Source organism: Buteo buteo, chromosome 20 (genome assembly GCF_964188355.1).
Source record: "Buteo buteo chromosome 20, bButBut1.hap1.1, whole genome shotgun sequence".
Lineage (NCBI taxonomy): Eukaryota > Metazoa > Chordata > Aves > Accipitriformes > Accipitridae > Buteo > Buteo buteo.
The window spans coordinates 7256312-7277784 of NC_134190.1; the positions used below are offsets into that span (position 1 = coordinate 7256312).

The window sequence follows — 21473 nt, forward strand, 5'->3', positions numbered from 1 at the left end:
TGAATGAATGTGAGTGAGCTATATGGGGTCAGTCCTAGGAGGGCATAAACTGCACAGTCACCAGGACCAGAGTTTGCTGAGCGCTCAGACCTGTCAACGTTTCCATTTTGTTCATCTGCCTGCAAACAATTTTGCTTTTCCTCCGGGAGACGACAAAGCTTTGTGCTTTCACGTAGCACTGAAATGTCTCAACACTATCCATAAGCAAGAAAACACTAGAGTGTGCTCAAAGCAGAAAGGGAAGGGCTTGGGGGGTCGGAAGGATAAGTATGAGCAGAAACACTAACACAAAAGCAGTGGAGGTTTTGAGCGAAATATGAAAAACACAACAAAAGCACTGGAGGAAGGAGTACAGACCTTGTCTGCCTTCAGGGCCTCCTGACACCACAGTGTCTGGTGTCTGGCTTAGAAAATGACTTCCTAACAGCAAATATCTGCTGTGCTGGCTTCAAGACAGGTACCCCTTGCAAATCTTGGTATTAGTGTCCTGAAGTGGAAACTATTAACTCCCTGAAGTGGGAGAGAGCAACTGGGTGGGTGTCTGGCAGCCAGCCAAGGTCAAGCCACCACAGCTCCATAAAGGTGTTAAAAATTGATGCAACCTAGAGCTGAAACTTTCCCTGTGAGCATGCATTGTAAGGTAACATCCTTGTTACAATCACACAAAGGCTCACTTGAGTCTGCCCAGCTGCCTCAAACCAAGAATACCAGGCTCAAAGAACAGAAGTTACTCTGTGTATGTGATAGAGCAAACAAGCCAGACAGTCTGAGCTACAACATCAGAAGGACATTGTCTGTTTGCCTGCAATCAAGTCACTGTACTTAGTGAAAAAAACGTATCTGAATGTGACTTTCACCACTTGGAAACATCACATAAAATCATGAAAGCCTTCTGCACTGAAGCTGGAAGAGAATGAATGGATTATATTCAGCACCGTAAGTCATCCTTTCATTTTTCACATGCTGCATCCAAAAGCAACAACAGAGTTCTTGGAGAAGCTACTTCAAGCCTTGTGTTTACAAACAATTCTGCTGAAGCTAGTAGAGCTGTACGCTTTTAGCTCAATTTGGAGTTTAATGGAGTCAAGAAATGTACAAACATGAGACAAGTTGCTCCAGGAAACATTCACGGAATAAAAAGGGTCCTTTATGTGTTTTTCCCCGCGGGCTGGCGTGCGCCTGAGCCCGTTCTGTGGGGCAGGCTGAGCCCCGACAGACCCCTCGACCCCAGTACCCCCCAGGCTTGCCATAAACCAGCACCCAGGCATGGACTTGCACACGCACGGTGGCATCGTAAAGAGGTCACGTGTGGGTCTAACACATAACATCGCACTTCCCAGTTTACAAAAAACATTTTAGTGTCAGAACGAACACACAGCACCTGTGCTAAGCTCCTACTTAGTGTCCCAGGTACTCACTGAACTTCCTTGAAGAAACATTTGCAAGCACTGTAATTGTTTCTTATGCCCTAGAGATTTTTTAAGTACTCCACCCATTACGAAATTACTTCAATGCCATACAAAAACCTGTTTTGACATCGTTCAGCTCAGGATTCTGTTGTTTACTGTAACTAAGGTTCCCCCCTTCAAAATGAATTAGAAAAAGAAAACTACCTGAAAAATACAAGTCTTCAAAACCAATGCTAAAAATCAGGCCCTTGGCAAAAAAGAATAATTATAGAAAGATTTAAAAAATAGAGTGGTATTAAGATAAGGGGGTCAGATCATAGAAGATATAAATTGAACTATGAAATTAGGACACGTGAAGACAGCTGTCAGAAACCCACATTTCTATCAGTTTCAGCAAAACCCCATCATTATCAGTTTTGGTTACAAGTCCTTAGCTGTCCCAACTCTCTCAAGACAATGTTATTCAAAATTCACTTCTGAGGCAGCTCTTTTAACCTCAACAGCCCTGCACAGAGAATTAGTCTGAATCAAGCGCACCAGTACTTCTGTGGTCTAATAGACTGACCACTAAACCACAATGCATTAATTTCTCCTCCTTTTGATATGCACTGCCTACACAGAGCTACCTATCTAGTCCATACAGCATTACTTATCAAGCAGTGATTCACTAAGGCTGTAAAACGTATGATTAAAACTCCAATTCAGGAAAGCCTTCATCTTCAAGAAGGACATTTAATCATATGTTTAAGGGCTCCTGAGTATCAAAGCCTGAATATCTTGCTTTATTGCAATGAGATTATTAACAAGTTAAACAACTACTTAGATTTCCTGAAATTGTGGTGTCAAAAAAAAGCAACCAGATCTGCAAATAGAAGGTCTAATTTTAAATACATTTTTAATATATTCAGAATTACTGTTTTACATCTCTGACTTAATACAGCAAGCGCTTGATTACATGCATGTACAAGGAAAACCCATTTCTGGATTACCATAATATACGACCAAGACGAAGTATTAGAGAGAATAAAAGTATTACAATATGTGTTCTCTTTGAGCAGGGCTTAAGAAAAGTCAGATGTATAATATTTTATGACAGCTTTCTGCATGGTAAAATTTTTATTTTATGAAAACTTCTTTAAAGAACAAGCAGCCTAAGTAAACATGCTGTCTGGTACATGAGAACACACTGAAGGCAATTTCTCTCACTTGTTTTCATTGGAATGCCTGGCAAAAAAAAAAAAAAAAAAAAAAGAGCCCTTGAGCTGCTGTTCAAGAAGCACTGGCTGGATGGAGTATTTTCATATCATGCTAGCAACCAAAAAATAAATATATCAAATACTTTGAAAGGAATGTAGTGAGTGGGAAGCCTCTTGCAAAAAAAAAATGTAAGGGACAGACTGCACTAATTAAGAATATCATCCAGCTTCCTGCCAGGCATTTTTATACCAGCAATTTAGGATGCCTAAAACACACATTGAACAGCTTCCCAAATCTCACATGCACCAAATAATTTCAAATCATTCTAATAAATCAAAACACCATTAGGGCACATGTAAATCAGTCTCCCCAAGTCTTTGAGAGTACACTTGTCAGGTAATAGCCCTACTGTACTGTAATACTGTGAGGTATGAATGACTTTGAGATTTTAAAACACCAGTTCTTTACAGTAACTTCTAGCAACCCTACATCAATATGTCTTTGGGGAGTTTCTTTGCAAGAAGACCATGGATATTAATTGAATATAACAAACCACTTTTTTTTTTCCAAAACAGATGTGACTGCAATTGTGGGAATCCTTTATGTGTTTCCTTGCAATACTGCTTTAGAATAAGCAAGGGGAAAAATGTGGGCTTTTCCCCCTCCCATTGCTAAAAAGCTGGGGAGTCGAAGAAAAGGGAAACTAATAGCTAATGGTGAAATAAATGCTGCTACTCCCAGCTGACAGGCAGCTAGGAAAAGCACTTTCTGATCACTTAAAGATAAAAACATGAAGACTGAAAAAGAAATAATGGAGCCTGTTACTAAGCTGAAATGCATAATCAAAACATGGTCTTCGTTTCTTTTCAATACTGACAGAAGCCACAAAATGGCAGTATTAACTGAACCCTTGAGAAAGGGAGTAAGCCCTTCTACATGGAATGAGGTCAGACCGTCGTATCGCAGAAGCCACCACCTTCACTCACTTCTCATGGCACTGTTCTTGAACTAGGACATACCAAAGTTCAGGACACAGCTCTGCCAACACCACCAGGCTGGAAAGCCATAGCTCCCGGCACCAGGACCAAGTGGATGTGAGTCCTGGGCAGGCCTGTGGGCATCAAGTTCGGGAGGACCCAAATGTGTCCAACTTACTCTGCCTGAGCAGCGTAATGGTGTCAGCCACAGGCAGCAGGCCAGGGTGATATGTCTGGTCCCTAGCAGGATTCCCCTAAAGTTTTATGTTCACCCTGGCAGTCACAGAGCTAAAGAAAGTTCATCAGCACAAAATGCAGTGAAACAGGCAAAGTGCAGCCAGACAACAGAACTTGTGTATTTTGGCATCAAACATTTCCAAATATTTCCAAAACACATCAAAACAACAAATTTATACCAAGTGGAATTCCAAGTATTGGTTACCAGACCTAAGATTAGACTCTAAAGCTTATCTAAATAACATCCCCTATTCTTAATGACACTATACAACATCTGTTAATGCTAAGCTACAAGGAATTCCCAGCCAAACTAGTTTGGTGCACTTTACTTTTAACTTCCTGTTGACGAGAGGTAATATACTACTATTAAATAAAAACACACTCTTCATGACATTAATGACAAAAGCAAATGATCGGTCTTCCTCTCTGTCCACACGAAACCTTTTGGTAACTGTAGCCTTTACTAAGTAAAAAGGAATTGAGCTTTTGGGAGGTCAAACAGGTTGACAACTTGGCTAGCTGTCTCAGTTGAAACAGGAATAGGAAGTCAGATGTAATAATTCGCCTTTGACACAGAAAAAAAAGGTTATTTTTGTTAATCAGATAATGAAACCTTGGGATATGTTAACTCCTTGAGCTGGAATGTGTACAGTTTAGATAGGGCATGTTCAGAAGATATTTGTGACATTGGCCTGTTCTAACATCAAGGATTTTTAGAAGATATTTGTAAGCATGCATTGTTAAAGTGAAAGCAATGGAATGTTATTTGACAGAGAGACCAACTTGATCTGTTTGTTCATAGTATGTACTCTTCTTCTAAGAAGAAACTAACTGGGCTGTTGGGCTCCTCGGGCTGGACATGGCTCCTTTTTCAGAGCAGCCAGTGCTGTGTTTGGAGCAAGCAGTGTCCTGACTGCAAGGCAAGCAGGTCAAGGCAAGTGGAGACGTGACACAAAGCCAGGCCTCAAAAGTGACAGCAAGAAACTTCTTAGGGCCAAGGGAAGAGTGCAGAGTTTGCCAGAAGCCAAAGAAGAACTCAGCTGACTGAAACAATGAAATTGATCCTCCACCGAATTCTGCAAAAACACCATATACTAAAAAAAGTTACTGAACACCATCTAGTGAAAAAAATTAACACATATTTAGGTATTTATTTGTAGAAGGGATGATCTGAGAAATGTTTTTTTCAGTGCTTGCAATAAGATGACACCTTTAACATCCCTGTCATTTCGTCAGGCCAAGAAAATGGCAAACCTGCAAGATTATGGTCCTACAGTCTTTGTTCACTACAAGCATTGAAAAGCACTTTCACACAAGTTTAGATTTACATCAACAGGAATCAAAGAGTAAGTTCAGTTTCCTTTTATAAGAATTTTTGTCTGATTGCTCAGTGAATAAAACTAATAAGTATAATGTTCTAATTTGCCCCTATCTAATCTCACAGTCGAATATGCTGCCCATTATTATAGAAGAAACACGCTGTGCAAGGTAACCAAGATAAAACAGGTAAAACATTGAAAACTGCCCTTGATCCAAATAACTCTTGATGACTTAGAAAGCAAGGGGAGGGGACACACTACCCAGTGGTAACTTTCAAGTCTTAGCTACAATGACATTCAGTACATCAAAGACTGGGAGTCAACTCTGAAGATTAGACCTTGGGGAAGTCACTACCACCAATATAAGCGTTTTCCATTAAGAAAACAACATGAATAGCTAATGACTATGTTGGAGTTTGACAAGAAACAATACAGTCATTAAGAAGCAATAGCAGAGGTTTGGATCCGGACATGAGCAGGTTGTTTTGGAACTGAACACATGCATTTACTGAAATAACTACTACTGCTTCTCACAACTGGTTATTAAACTAATCAGAGTGTATCCCTGAACCACTCCTCTGCCAGTCCCTGAATAAGCCCTACCAAAGTCAGCGGCAATCGGAGATGAGGAAAGGACAGAGCACTGAACGAGTCCCAGCTCTGGCCAGATCTGCAGAGGTAAAGAAGAGAAGTAAACTCCAGTAACAATCCCCTAACTGAGCTTCCCTCTGCTTGTCCTCTCAATATCCACATTTGCTCTCCCTCTTTTCCAGCCCACACACGGGAAGTGCAATGAGCCCAGCATGCTGGGAGACGGCTCCTGGGAGGGGGACGGCTCCTGGGCGGGGGGCTGCTGCAGGCGATTCTTTCGACATTGCCTCCTGCCCCAGCATGGAGGAGCCCCACGGTGCCCACCCCATCAATCAGGACGTGACTATGGGGCGTCTCTAACCTCTGACTTGCTTCACGTACATGCTACTGAACAAAAGCTGCAAACTGTGCTGGAATAACAATAATAGCTTCAACTACAATTAGTCTTATGCTCTTCACTAACAGCTACATATTTTTAAATCACCTATATATTCCTACTTTTATAAATAAACAGAGCATGATCTATTTTGTTCTGCATCTTACTAACTATATAAGACAAATATGACATTTTCTTAAACTTGAGTAAAAAGCTTTGCAGCATCTCGGCTGATGACACTGTCTGTCACACAACGCAATGTTGTCATCTCACTGCTGCCCTGCCCTCTCCCACCTGACTTTCTGCATCCACTTTCTGTCTCTGTGTTTCAGGCTCTAAGCGCTGACAGAAGATTTTTGCCTGTACAGTGTCAATCACAGGGAACACAGTTTCTCAGGTGCTCGATGCAACTACTTACAAATCCAGATGATACTGCAAGACATATAATAAACCAGAAGTGTACATCAAATGCAGTTAGACGTTTGCATTCATCATCCCCTCCCTTCAGTTCCAAATTTCAACCTTCATTACAGAAATAATTTCAGAGAACAGCAACCTGTAAACATACAAGATTTCAGCCTCATGTGCCTTAGTATCTGTTAACAACTGGCTGGTCTCTACATGATCTTAGCCATGAAGTTGAAGCCCTGCCAATGGGAGTGTTTCCAATGGCTCCAATGGACCTGCTTATGTGTGCAAAGATAAACAACTAGGAGCAGTTGAAAGAAGCTGCCCCACCTCCCAAACACTCAGAAAAATTAGTATCTAGAACACAGCACTGAAGGAACTCATAGACTAACTATACTATAGGGTGACAATCTTACAGAAACCTTTCTAAAGATATCTTTCTGCTAGCTGGTCTTTTAATTATGACCATGACAACTAATGCCCCTCAAATAGGCATTTTGCCCTCGTTGTTAAGGAATTAGGAAAAGGAGCTATGGCAAGAATTCTCGACTCCTTCTCTACTCTTTTCCCCACAACTACACGTTTCCTTCATTTGTTGGCCCATCCTCTCAAAATGTGGGAAGCTAAGTCAACAAAGGGGTTGAAACCGGTCAAGCCATGTACACTGCTTGGGTATTTGCAATAAAAACATTGACCAATCCAAAAAATACATGTCCTTAAAGTAGTATTGGATAAATTATATATACATATATGTGGCTTTTACTCCACTCCAGGCAAAGGCCATGATTGCCTTTCCCACAAATCCTCCCTGGAGACTGTGATGGAGATTCCCCACCACCAAACCCATCAGTGTAACTGTGAAGAGGTCAGATGGGTGCAAGATTGCATCCTCTCCATTGTGCAAAACTTCAGCAAGCAAGTTATTGCTGGCTCTGTGGATGTTATCTTAGCCCTATAATGGGAAAACCCCATTGGGAAGGGTTCCAAGACCAGGGGTTAGCCGAGGGTCCACTGCTGTGAAAAAGCTCAAGTGAGTGCAATGGTAAATAGCACACAGGATCAGCTTGTTTTCCCCACTGACTACATTTTTGTAACCTTCTTTTTTTGAAGGGGGTAAGACCAGCTTGTTTTCCTTCATCATCTCCCCACCTCCACCCATCAGAATGCTTCCAAAATTAAGCACAGGGAGAACACATGAACTTATCCATCTATTGCTGACATAACCAGTGTCAGCCTGGACATCACAGCTTCTACTTAAACCTGGAATTTTCTTTGCATGCAAATGATTCGCCTACATACTAGCTGTCATGAAATGTGTTTTTCCTTATATGTACATAGGGTTTAGGGTTTAGAGCACGCAATTTTGTATGATTTGCAGCTATATATACGTGAGCAAGGAACTGACCCCTAAGCCACAGCAGCATATAGTACATAAAAGCATAAGTAGCCGTAGCCTTGAATGACCCATTTCATGCCCTGAACACAGAGATACAGCTCTTCCGTTGCAATTTGTTTTCCTTTTTGCAAACATATAAAGCACATAAAAGTTTTCAGTTCTGCACATTTACTCCCTGGCAGTCTGAAGATACAATAGTTTGTATAACCAAACATGAATATCAAAGCTTCTGTTAGACACTCAGACAGCGTCCACTCTTTGAGTAATGACTCATGTCATATACTTTCCCTCCTCTCCTCGTTACTACAGCAAAGTGAAAGGTAGAAAAGCTTGCAACAGACACAAATACTGACATTCTCAATTAAAAGGGAGAAACATGATCATGACAGTAAAATGGTGGTTTTTTTCTTCTAGTAAAAAGTAATTTTGTACTCTGTCTCCTAATCAGCATCTCTCATCTCTCCTTCAGACAAAAAGCAGGTAAAATGGTTGTGTCTACAACAAGCTCCAGTGCACAGAAAGAAACCCCATGCAGGGGATGTGTTCTAGTGTGCACAAACTCACATTCACAAGCTGGACTTTTCCACAGTAATATGCTGGCTATAGCTTTCATGAACAGCACGTCTTGACTTCACCATCTTCACTGCTAACAGCTCCAGACCAACACCAGAAAATACACCTTATCAAGTCCCAATTCTGGAGCCCACTCTGACTCACCCAATTGCCCTTATTTACGGTCTTTGAAGTCTGTCAGATAGGTACAGAATTTCTCATTAGGTTTTATATAAACATAATTTATACAGACAGTCCCTTCACTACAGCATGTCTGAGACTGCCTTACTTCAGAGAGGTTAACAGTTCTCCAGCAGGAGCCAGATTCACATGGCCCAAATCGCTGTGGCCAGTGCTGGCTGGCTTTGGGACTCCAGAGATACTGACCTGCTTGGAAACACGAGCCACAAGGATGCCTGTAGATCCCGTAGTCGAGCAGCTCAAACTCCACTGAAGCCAAAACTGTACTTGCAGGCACCAAGGACATTCAAAGAATCAAATAAGCTGATGGCATTTCTAATTACGGATTATGGATTTTCCCTTGGAGGCTGAGCAGATTCCCCTGGAAATACCGTGAAAAACCACCCAGGTCTTGGGCAACCCACAATAATTTTTCTTTATTAAAATAGAATAAGAGGAACCAGAAATGGGGAACATGTCATTGTGTGCAAGTATCAACACATACAAAGAGATCCAGGAGACTGCATCAACAAAATGTGTCTTACATAGCTACATTTTTTGTCTGAAAGTGTGTTTGCAATGCCGTTAACCTAGTTGTGCTCTCAAGCCTAGAAATTTCCACTCAGCACCTCTGCTCCTCCCTGGAAGACTAGGAGTTGGAAAAGTCCCACTTCAGCAGGAAGTGAAGGATGAGGTCCTTTGTAATTTGAGATGCTATCTTTTTTTTTATGAGTGTTTTAGTATCTGCTAGCAATGATCTACTTTATGAATGTAATGCCCACTCAGTTCCCACTGAGTCAAAACCATTTACAAGAGACACAGAGAAAGATTACCGAACACTATTTTCTTACTGATCAGCACAAAGTTATTTGGCACGAGCATCTCTGTAAATATTTGTCCAAGACTGGGTAAATTTGCAGTGTGCGATGGCCCTCAGACCTGTACTTCTCTCTGTCAAGTGAGAAGGCTCATAGTCTAGCACTGGAGCTCAGCTGTGCTTCAGCAGAAATACAAAATGCTAGAGGCTGAGCTTAGTATCATTGCTGTCTTTCCCTCTGGACCTGTTCTTTTTTGTTTTGTTCAATATTCACCTTCACAAACAAAAAGAAGATTAATTTTGAGATGGAATGAATGTAAGGTTATTCCTGGCTGTTGGGTAATGAAGAGAATTTGTGAAGTGCGTTAGACAGAGCTGGGCTTTGGCATGGGAAGCCAGAGGGAGGGGAGGGAACTGTACCTACCTCCTGGCGAGCACACAGGGGAAGAGGACAGATCCAGAACCATTTTCAGCCTCATGAAGCTGAAGGCAATGTCTGCTTTGGTATGTACAAGGAGGTCCGATGGACTCAGTTCACAGCGACACTAGCAGCCTGCCACAGTATTTTGTTCACATGTGCTTGTGACATCCATGGGCCCAGCGCTATAATTACGGTCTCAGATGTCATGGTACTACTAGCCCAGGAGATATTTATGGATCTGATACATACAATCTATAGGCACTGTGTAGTTTCAGACACATTCAAGAAAACTCCCCACTCAAAGAAGAGGGACAGCAAGTCTATAGCAGTTTTTTGAGCTACACATCAAAGCAATACACTCCACTGGGTCTCACCACTGAAAGTCACTGGAAGGTCTGGACAAGGTGGATTGCAGGCACAGGGCTCAGACTCATACCATAGATATTATCAGAGGCATACTAATGAACTGGGGTTAAGTATTAGGGCTGCTTATTTTCCTGTAAAGTGACTTGCTGCTTCTTCTCACAGTCACATTTTAAACTTAGGATGATAATAAGGACAAGTACATACTTTCCTTCTCCACCAGAAGGGAAAGGCCAGATAACTACTTGAACACTGTTTATTTATTTCTACAAAACTTATGAAGCATTTAGAGAATATAGTGTAATCCAAGAACCTAGCTAGAGAGAAACAACTCCATATTGTTTGCTATTTATATTACTAACTTTTGCTCCAAAGTATACCACCACACAAACAAAATCACCAAAATGTCACCATCTGTGGGAAAGAAGACTGTGACTATCAGCAAGGAGCACGCAGGCTATAGTTCAGCATGGGGAACAGAAACTATACCAGGTTGCCAAATGCTATTCCTATATGAAGTGTATGAAGGTTTCTATGTCCTTGTATAAGCAGACAGCACTTCGTGTTAAATAACCCCACTGGACAGTAAGGTGCATGGGAGAAAAGGAGTCTGATTCTCATCATACTGGCTTGGCTCCAGAATAGCTCCAGTTTATTTTGAAGGAATGCCTCCCACTTTACCACAGCTTTAGATGCTCTGCAAACACACTCCTCTCAATCCATAATCTAAAGCATTACTTTCAGGAGCATAACAGCAGCCATCCCCTTATCAATGTGCTGTATTTTTTCCAACTTAGCTGATGTTCACCGAGGGAAGGGTTTCAGCCACTTTCATGCTGTGACAACAACCCATACACTCACTCACATTCAGACACAGACGAGTCCTAAACAGGACAAGAATCAGGTCAGTGTATTTGTTTAGGAAAATATTTAAGGACAGGATTTTGAAACTTCTGTTTCCAGAAATATTGGCATCCCAAGCCCAGTGCTTGCCCTTAACCGAGACCACTTGCCCTTCAGACTGAGGGTAGCCAAACATAGCGTGTTGCTGTGCCTGCTCACAGTTCGTTGGAAAGCTGCATGGGGGCATTTCAGTCATGGCCTGTATCTCTGCTAAAATTTACTTCTTAAAAGCATTCAGTGTCTATTTACCAAGAGTATGGGAAGTCACCCGGCAATGCTTCCTTAACTATAGTTATCCTAAATATTTTACTACTTACAGTGCTCTCTGAAGGAAGGCATTTGATATTGCTGTATACATTTAGGAAGCAGTGTGCCTTTGTATTACAGAAAATACAGAGCGTTATAGTAAGTCAGACTGAAACATCTTCATTACTGAAGCAGCTTTGTACTGATAAAGCCTTATGCTGAGAAAGCAGTGCAAACGTATCAGTAAATGCAATTTTCTGTTCTTAGTGTAAAAAAATTTAAAAATGCAAACTAGAAAACAAATGTACTGTATATTTAGTATGTGCTTACATAAACCACATAACTCTAAACCCTGAACAGATTAGAAGTGTACATTAACACTTATAATACAGATCAGCATATTTTTCCTTCCTGATACCAGCTGTACAAGACTGTGGCAGAAAAAATGCCTTTAAACCAGGAGGAAATCTCTGCATTTTAAACTCGGGCTCCCTCCAGCTTAATCAGATGTGTTTTCAGTATGAACAGAGTTCTTGTATTTAAACTAAAACAGATACATTGACTGACAGTATGCCATCTTAGCAACTGTTTTCCATACAGATATGTCCTAATACTGCAGCATTTTCAAACACTTCACACAGATATTTCTTTAAAAGTTACACTGACAAGAGTAATTTCACCCTTTTGGGAAGTACTTGATGTCTAATTAATTTTCTGTGCCTTTAACAGTCGGGACTCCAAGATTTCCGTTTGCCTCGGCTCTAAGCACCACACAGTTTGATTTTAGCCAAACCACAAATAACATTTATTTTAGCTCTTTAATCATTCTAGTTCTTACCTTTTTTTTAACTAAGCCTTTTCTACTTTCTTCCATCAGGAGCAAATGCTGGCTTTCTGTTGTTTTCAGGGTATCCTTTGCTTTTAAGGGGAAAAAACAGACAGAAAGCTGTATTCCAACATACCTTGAAAGGAAAGCAGCATTCACTGCCAGCTCTGTGACTTTTCAGTAGCTGCACTCAGACTCCAGCATTCCCAAGAACCACGATGTCACAAACCTCTAAAGCTCGCAACCAGCAGCGGAGGCAGATTGCTCTCGCACGCCCTTCCTCCTCTCCGGGTATCTGACAGCTGTACACTTTTTAGGACTGCAGCAGGACTTGTCTCCCAGCCCCTTTGCCACTCTGATAAATCATCCCCTCCCTGCTATTAAGAGCATGCTGCCATTATATCTTAAAAGCACGTCACAGCTTGTATGCAGTAGCTGTGGGAAAGCTGCATTTACTTATACAGGAAGCTTGAGTACAGCACTTCCTACTTCCCATCCGAGTCTCAATTCAACTGCAGGTGATTACTTAAACCCTGTCAGCTGCCAGCCAACGCATACCCTACGTTCTTATCTGGATATCTGTGCCGCTTTTAATCACAACTCCCATCTGAGCCCCGGCAAGATAAAACTGAAAGAGACAAGGCATTAGATGTGACACTCCTCCCAATTACCATTTAACCTGTTTTGGGATAGCAGTTTGTGTAGCAGCTGCCCTCCCGGCAGATGATGGCTGAAACATTGCTGGCTTCTGTTTATCTTCACATGTGAAAAATGGCATTTTAAAGCAAAGTGATTTCTTCACGTTGGAGGGCAAGGGAGCAAAAAATCTAAATGCACAAGTAAAGTATCAGTGTCATTTCAAATCCGAGTGCTTAATGACGACGGTGCTAATACGGAATTTTGACTCTTTAAGCTGGGCTTGTGTGCAAGAGGGGCTGGAAATTCTGCAGTTGTGTACTCCAAACCTATGGGTGTGATTCACACCAGCCAAGAAGCAGGAGAAGGTATTATTGTGCCACAAGACACCAAACCCTCAAGAACTTTTCCTGCTGTAGGAAATGTACGACACCCACAGATAAGAAGTACAGATGTATCTCAGTCCAGGGGGTGCAGGAAAACAGAGGGAGAAAAAGTATAGATGCTGATCTATAATTTTCTCTTTATGATGAAATAAGTTTACTTTGTACTTCATGCAATTATTGCTGGCATTTTGCCTTCAGTACTTTTCTGTGAAGACGGATGTATAGGCATTTCTTCCAGGCTGCACAGAAGCCCACAGCTGAGCTTTTAGTTATTTTCAGACAATTATATGGCACCAGCTTAATTTGAGGAAAAGGCAGAGAGCTCGTGCAACCTTAATTCAGCCTCTTTGCACCTATGCATTACAGCTTTGCTTGAATTATCATCACGTAGTCTTTTCCCCTTGGAATAAGTACAAACTTTATCAATCTATTTGACATTGGGTGTTACATATAATTTTCTATCTGGGGAGGGAGGGAAATAACCAGAAAAAATATAGGCGTTCCAACACGTGGAATCACATTGATCCCTGCAGTACTCCTCAATAGGATTACAATAAGATTAGGCAACCTAGAGCCATGTCACAGACATTGCCACTTGAGTTGGTAGAGCAATTCCCAGCAGCAGCAGACTTTTATCCTCAGCAGTGACCAATCCTAGACAGTACTCAAGAAACACGTGGGGCTCTGAGCTATTTTTGAGGCTGCAGAGCAGTAGCGAAAATGTGGAATTCTGTTTCAAACTTCATGATTAGAAAAGGAATCTGCTTCAGTGGTTACATTTTTATCCTCCATCTTCTGTTCTAGTATGAAATAGTTTAAGCCTCTATCACTGTCTTTCCACTATGTCCCCTCTCTTCTCCCTCCCTCTGTTCCAGCTCCTATATTTTCTTCCTGCAGCTGCTACCTTTGCTACTCTGCCTCCATCACCCAGGTACATGTTAGGCCACAGATGAAGTGCAGCAAGAAAAATCTTCTTGCTCTCAGCTCCTGTGATCAGCACCACAGCACTTGAACAGCAAAAGGACAATGATCTCAAGGAGGAGAGTGGCGAGAGAGGGAGGATGAAGGAAATCAAGTCATTCGTGCAGGTGTAGGGAAAATGGCAAGGCAATAGGTCCAGAAGTATAGCAGGGTAGCTGCCAGCAGCAAAGCAGCAAAAGTAGCATCTGGTTTGGTACTTACTCCTTGCTGGCACAATAATACAATAACAAGCTTCACTGCAGTAGCCTCCACCAGTCAAGAGAAAAAACTGCAAATAAAGGCTAATCATCTTTCCTTCAGATAAATGATGAGGCCAGCTTGTATCTAGGGGGGCTGTTCTTTTGAATTAAGAAAACTAGATTAGGCCATTAAAATGCAGATAAATTCTGGAAACTTCAGCTGCAAACATCACGTGATGCTTTTATCTGGTTTCCTACTATGTATCTCTATGCATGAAAGTTATAATGTGACTGCACAAATGTGCAAAACTGCTTACAGCAAAATTAATTTCCCTTAAACATCACAAAATTGCTGAGAAACATCATGAATGTTTCTCAAGACACTTAATTTTCTGGAAAATGTTAAGATGTACTCATTCCAAGCACTCCACTTCTAGAGTATCAAAACCCAAACTGTGGTCCCTGGATTTACATGCAGGACAATCACTTAATGATGCTCTATGGACAGCTGGCTATTCCCCTACTTCTGTCTTCACTTCTGTATCTGCTCCTACTTCTGTGCTTATCCAGGATCTCCGCAGCAAAGAGGAGCTGAAGGTGACGTGGCACTGTGCAAGAGCACAGGCTATAAGGACTTGAGATGATCAATACTGATGATTCTTTCCATTGCCATCACCAAAAGGCATGAGCTGGACAGTTACAAGCTCTTCTGTCAAAATGATTTCTCTTCCAGCTATACCTTGAGCCCAGGTATTTCATACTTTCACAGAAGCACACCTTCTTGGCAAGCTAATTCTGTGAAGTGTTATGAGTCATGCTAAAATTGCTACCCAGCTCAAATCCCTGAATCTCTTAACCCAGATTGATTGATTTCCTTTTTAAGCCAACAAATAAATAAAAAATACAAGTTCAGAATGTCACGCAATACCATTCAAGGCACAAGCTAAGCCCTCCCCATTTGCTTTCTTCTTCGATAACAGTGATATAAAGCATGAAACTGAGAGGGTCCAATTAATTTTTTGGACACTCTTAACGGACACTTTTCTAACTCTAGGGCTGGGGGAATGGCTGAGCCTCTGTGATGATACATGCCAAAATGCAACACCACTGTGAATTTTTAGTTGAGCTACTAGCCAGAATAAGAATAAAGGTTGGCATAGCTAATTACTAACATTGCTGTGTCATCCTTGCAGCTACTTGAAATACAAAGTGACTAAGCCACTCTGGCATTAACTAAAATTACTAATTAATTTATGACGTAGGTGGGTATAAAGGTAACAGCATGACCACTGAAAAGATCTCTCACATCCCACAAAGAGAATACCATTAACAGCAAATGAAAACATGGAGTTAGTGTATAACTAACAAACAGTTTCATTATAATTCTACAGAAAGAACTAGGATTAGCTTGTGAAGAAAGAAATTTTCACTACCCTGATTCACAGCTTTCAACTAATAAAACACAAACATCCTGAAAAATAATTGCTATCCATAGTTGCAAAATAAAAACAGGTTTTGTAACAGGCTTTCTAAAACCAGAGCTAAGTAAGAAAAATGTGTCTTTATCCCCTTTACTTACTGTACATGCAAATTATCCCTTTTCCTATGCAAAAAAAAAAAAAGAAAGAAGTATTTGTATATGCAAGAGAGACAGTTTCACAACAAAAATAGATACTAATGTGTATGTGTAACATAACCAATGCTGAAAACAAAACAGGAAGGGTTTTTGTACAGTGAGTATACATATATTATCTGAAGTGGCAAGTATGACGCCCCTGATGTCATGGGCTAAGAATAGTTTTCTTCAATGGGAACTATTTTAAAGGGGGACTACACCATCAAAAGTCATTTGTGGTACCTTCATAGACCTAATATTTTAAAAAAGGAATCTCTGTTCAATATACGTGTGATTTATATAATCACACAACACTAGAAATCAGATGTAAGTGCAAAAAATATAGAGCTGTGTACTATTTTGCATGCAGACAAGCTTTACTCAGAATAGCTACAAGAAAATCAGGATCACATCTTTTCCTGTTTAAATAACCCTATTGTTCTACAATTCTGAGTTGGTATGCAAGTCACTCGCTGACAAATCAGGCTTGAAATCTTCATTATTCCCTTTAATTAAAACATAGTAAAACTTTATTATAAGGTGTATTGCATTGGAGTGAAATAAATCAAGTTAAATTATTTTGAAAGAATAGTAGGTACAAATCTAAAGAGCTTTTTATTTTACAGGAAAAAAGTGAGTGGGGTGGCACAGTGTCTACTGAACATTTATAATCATTATGATCTCAAAGTGCGTAGATTTGTCTCAGACACAAGGAAAAGTGGTAGGTGACTTACACTCATCCTGCTCTATGAACAAGGCAAAATGCAATATTCATTAAAATTTGTTGGCACAGCAGACCATCTCCAAACAAAACAGGATCATATGGCTTCCATAAAGCTCTGTATTTCATCTCCATAGATATTTTTTCCTGTGTTTATACTTTGAAGTACTTCCCGACATACTGGAAACTAGCTTTTGGTATTTCATCCATACAGAACACTGGTAGAGGAAAAAAACATACAGCCTCACCAGAAAACAGTGAGAAGACAGCCTGCTAGCCCAGTGGGGTAGCTGGGTTTGGGGTGCTTAGAAATCTCAGCTTAAAGATCAAGGATGATGGCTTTGACAGCACATTACTGGAGTTCCAGTGCAACTTGTCTTCTTGGGACCTAGAAGCATTAAGAGAAAGTTTATTTGCCCCCATAGGAAACCCTGCTGGTGGCAGAGCTCTCTATTGGTAATGCCGCCAGGAGCAGGCATTTTGCCACCAGCAACTGAACAGCTCTGCAACAGCTCTACATCAGTTTTTAGCTTCTGCTAACTCCTGCCTGCTCACCAAGCGTGTGAAGAACCAGCCTGCAAAAAGAAAACAAGCTGAGTTTATATGAGTCTGCCATAAGTAAAACACTGATGAATTGCCACTGAATGACAAACACCCAGCCCAGGGGCAGCCAGTGCCACATCCTCAGCCTAGGACCCATCCTCAGCCACCCCTTTGCGCTCAGAAGCAGGGAAGAGCCAGGTTACTGTCACCCTTCCCCTTGACCTTCTCCTGTGACATGAGATGTGTCGGTCATCCGTTCACCAAGCAGTCACATCCCTCCCCGCGCACACAGCGAGCACAGACACAAACCCTCTGGATGGCAAGAAGGGCTGGAACATCAAGGACGTGACACCGGCGCTGCTTCTAGTGACACTGCAGCAGGGGATGCAGGGCACCTCTTGGGCTCAGAGGCCACCCTGTGCAAGCAGGTCCAGTTCCCCGGCTGGGCAGCACGCGTAGCTTCCCCCAAACCAGCACCCCCTCACGAACTGCTGGAAAAAAATTAAAATAAAACCAGACAGCTTGCCTCGCTCTCATGTTCATGTGTAACACATACAGATGGGGAGTTGCTCAGTTCTTCTGAGGATCAGGTAACAGGTGAGAATTTCTAGCTGTGAAATGAGTAATTTACAAAGTAGCGTTGAGGGGACCATATTACATACACATGAAAGAGGAGACACTGAAGTTGTCCTCCTCTCCTGCTCTCTCCAAAAGGAAGCACACATTTTTAACAAGCGTATAGAAAGATTGCATGGGGAAAACTTAAGGCCTGGTTAAATGAATTTATTTTCTATTAACTGTGCTCACAGCTAGCTTCAGAGCATGGCACACACTTTCAATTATGCACAGATATTTTTTTTCCTTTTGACTGTGTGCCCAAAGTGACACAATCTGTTGACTTTTAACCAAGTGTTTTGGTAATGTACCTAGAATTGCAGTGATTCCAGACATAGGAATCACCATCAGTTTAAAAACTGAGAGGACAAAACCATCCTGGCAGCCAACACAGGAAGCTTCTTCTGTAACAGAGGAGGTCACCAACCTGTCCTTGTCATGAGAAAAAAATGTGCATGCTGTTTTCACTTCTCCATTTCTACTGCTTTTTCTGTCCTGCCTCAAGCTCTTAACTGCCCTTTTTTGGTAATATTAAGAGACAGCTTTATTCCTTCCAACCCAAGCCAGTCTCCTAGGTGATAGCTTTGCCTTAGCCTGGTGAGGCTCCATCTACAGGCTTAAAAGACAGTAGAATGGGGGGGAGATTTATAATACATTTCAGCCCAGACCTTATTCTTTTAACTATTCCTTCTGGAGTTGGGGATGGGCAGGTCAGAGATGAGATGGAATTGAGGCACCTAATTTTATGGCTATAAAAGCCAACAACAGGAATTCCACAGACCTCTGACAGGCAGGACCAAGGTATGGAGCTAAAGCATACCTTTGATTCATACCTTTTCTTTAGTATTTAGGTATGACACAGTCTTACCCTTTGATTAATTTAGGATGAGAAATGGTTTCCAAGTCAAGATGGGTTACTCCAATGGACTGGTTATGCAGGGAAATGCTGGAATTGAAACACACCCATATAGGAAAACGAAGAACTTGCCCCTCTCTCCCTGCACCCCTCTCCTCACTCGACTTCCAGGGAGGGTTCCTCACGCCATTCCCCTCATCTTTATATTCTCCTTTCTCTATCCTAGTTTACATCTCACCCATTTATGGTGAGATTAGGTGTGAAAAGGTTTGTCCAGATTCACTTTTCTCCCCATGGAATTTAATTATGTGGTTAGGTAATCTCAACTAATAGAGTTTTTAAGGATGTCAGCCTCTTGGCGTGGCACAGCAGGGCTGTTTGAGCGAGCCTATCTTCTCCCTGGTGTTTTAGGCTGGCCACCTTTGCAATGGCACCATCCAACAAGGACACAATACCACTTCCCAGATGAGAAGCAGCAACATATTAAAATGCATGCAACTGTTCGCTGGCAGTCATCTTATCGTATCACAGCTGTAGTAACAAAATTCAGGATTGCTCCACATTCGGTCCCTTGTTTGGGTAGCAGTAAAACTTTTTTCCCCTCCTCTGCTCAGAGCAGAGAAGACAGCAATTACAATAATCTGCTTGAAAGGACATATTTAACACACACCACCTAGCAAGCGGTTGTTAAATTCAACAATCCCAAAATTAGCATAGTGGAAGCTCAAAACCAAGCAGATTGCTTGCTTGCTGCAAGTGACGTAAGGATTTATTTCGTTGCACTGAAATAATTTGGGGATTTTTAACTTCATGTTGTTTACTTTTGTGTGTTACATTCAAGTGCCAGTTAAGTTTATTAAAAATACATGCTTTTAACCTAGTAATTTTTTTAAAGTCTCTTATAAAACTAGGTATACCCATTTGGCCAGAGACAATCTCTAGGAAAAGAAACATGAGTTTTATGAGACTGAGCAGGGGCAGAAGAGCAAGAGGCATACCAAAACCTTTGCTTTCCCAAACACTGCTAAAAATCCAAGCAAATAGTGTTTTCTGCTTCACTACTATCTGCGGTCATTGAAGAAATGACAACTGAACTCATCTTTTTGTTAAGCTTGACTTCATCTGTGAAAATCCACTGGCTCCACTTAACTACCCTATACTTGCCAGGAAGAAATTTAAACAGATTTATGTATAACCTCCAACTTTTTATTTTATACATACATGTGCATTTCCTGGGATATGACAAAACAAACTAGTCAGGGGCAAAATTTATCAATAAATTTGTTCCTACAGAGAATCACTTTGCATTGTATGATATAAACAAACTTTGAAGTGTGAATTCTGAACCTGTATAGATTCCATGAGTTCTATCTTTCTGCGACCAGCATATATGAATTCAAGGTGAAGAAAACGTGCCCAGTGAACTCTGCCAAGGAGTAAATAACTGAATTGCTCCTTACATTATCCTTCAGATAACTGTCTACATGATTGCAATTTACAAATCTGGGGAAAAGGCAATTTCCCAAGTCACAGGGAGTGGAAATGCTGCATTGTGGAAGAAGAAAAAGAAGCTTTAGACAAGAGTAGAAACAACTGGCCTACTTGCATGGAAAAAGTCCTGACATCTCTCTCACTTGCCAGATGACCAAAGTTAGGTCAGCTCCCACTTGCAGGAGGCAGATGGGAAGAAACTTCCAGGATCTTGAAGTCTGCCAAGGAGGTATGAGAGAACATGAAGTTTAAGGAGGAACAGGGGCCAAAGGCAGGGAAACCGTTTGACTCTCTTGCATATGAAATTAACAGCATGAAAAGACTGAGCATAACACTCTCCTGTCTCTCTCCCTGCTTTTGGTTTATACATAGAGTACACTTGCTATACTGACAAAGCAGCAAGTGAAAGGGAAGAAAAATCAAACACATTTACAGAATATTTCTAACATTGCACGAAAAACATACAAAAAAAGGAAAAGCTATTTCAATTCTGCTAATTGATTTTTTTCAGTTCTAAGACCAGCTCTCAAAATAAGCTTTTAGCTTTGTATAACTTCATGGCTTTTTGAGCAACATAACCAAAAAGTGACAAACAGCATTTCCCAGTAGCCTCACAGAGAGCAAACTCAGTGGTGGAATCCCGACATGTAGCATCTCCAGCATCCCTCTTGGTAATCACAAACGTCTCACAAGGAAGCACCTCTCTGGGCTGTCGAAACTGAAACAAATACACTGCTTCCTGGTGAGCAAACCTCAGAAAAAGTATCCAGCACAGCTTGGTAAGTACCAAAGAGTTCCACCTAAGACCCTTTTGAAATATGGTGATCATCAGAATATGCCACAGAAACAGGGTTTACAATAATGGCTTCTTGTCTTTGCATTAAAAAAATTATCAGATCATGTGATATGTAGCATCCAAACTCTGTCCATGGAAATAGAATTTGGATTACAGGATAAGATAACTTATTTCCACTATGGTTTTATTCCTGATCATATTGGTTTAAGGATTTGAAGAGTTTCTGGCAGTTCTGTTTAATTGTTTTTTTTAGGAATAGTCATTTCTCTCCCCCCAAGCAAAATGACAGGAAGCATGAATCAAGACTGTTTAAAAACTAAAATAACAACTTCCTTTGTCCTTATTGATAACATTTTTGTCTGTGACCTGAGTGGATATTTGTGTGTGTGTTGACTGTGGGAAATCTTGTTCTGGTGACTCACTATTTTGATGCAAC

The 21473-nt window shown here is 41.1% G+C and overlaps 1 protein-coding gene across 4 annotated transcripts in view; it reads right to left on the reverse strand.

Annotated features, from left to right (window-relative positions):
* The window catches only part of RNF144B (ring finger protein 144B), a 95095-nt gene that overhangs the window by 42762 nt on the left and 30860 nt on the right, over positions 1-21473 (reverse strand). The window contains exons 1-2 of one of the 4 annotated variants that reach the window (XM_075052216.1): positions 12448-12668; positions 12231-12310 (exon numbers count right to left, since the gene is read on the reverse strand). The exons of 1 other annotated variant lie outside the window; for it this stretch is intronic. The gene's annotated coding sequence lies outside the window, so the exon portion shown is untranslated. Of the gene's footprint in view, positions 1-12230; positions 12669-21473 lie in introns of those variants that run through there. 2 more of the 4 variants (XM_075052214.1, XM_075052215.1) reach the window with 2 other exon arrangements.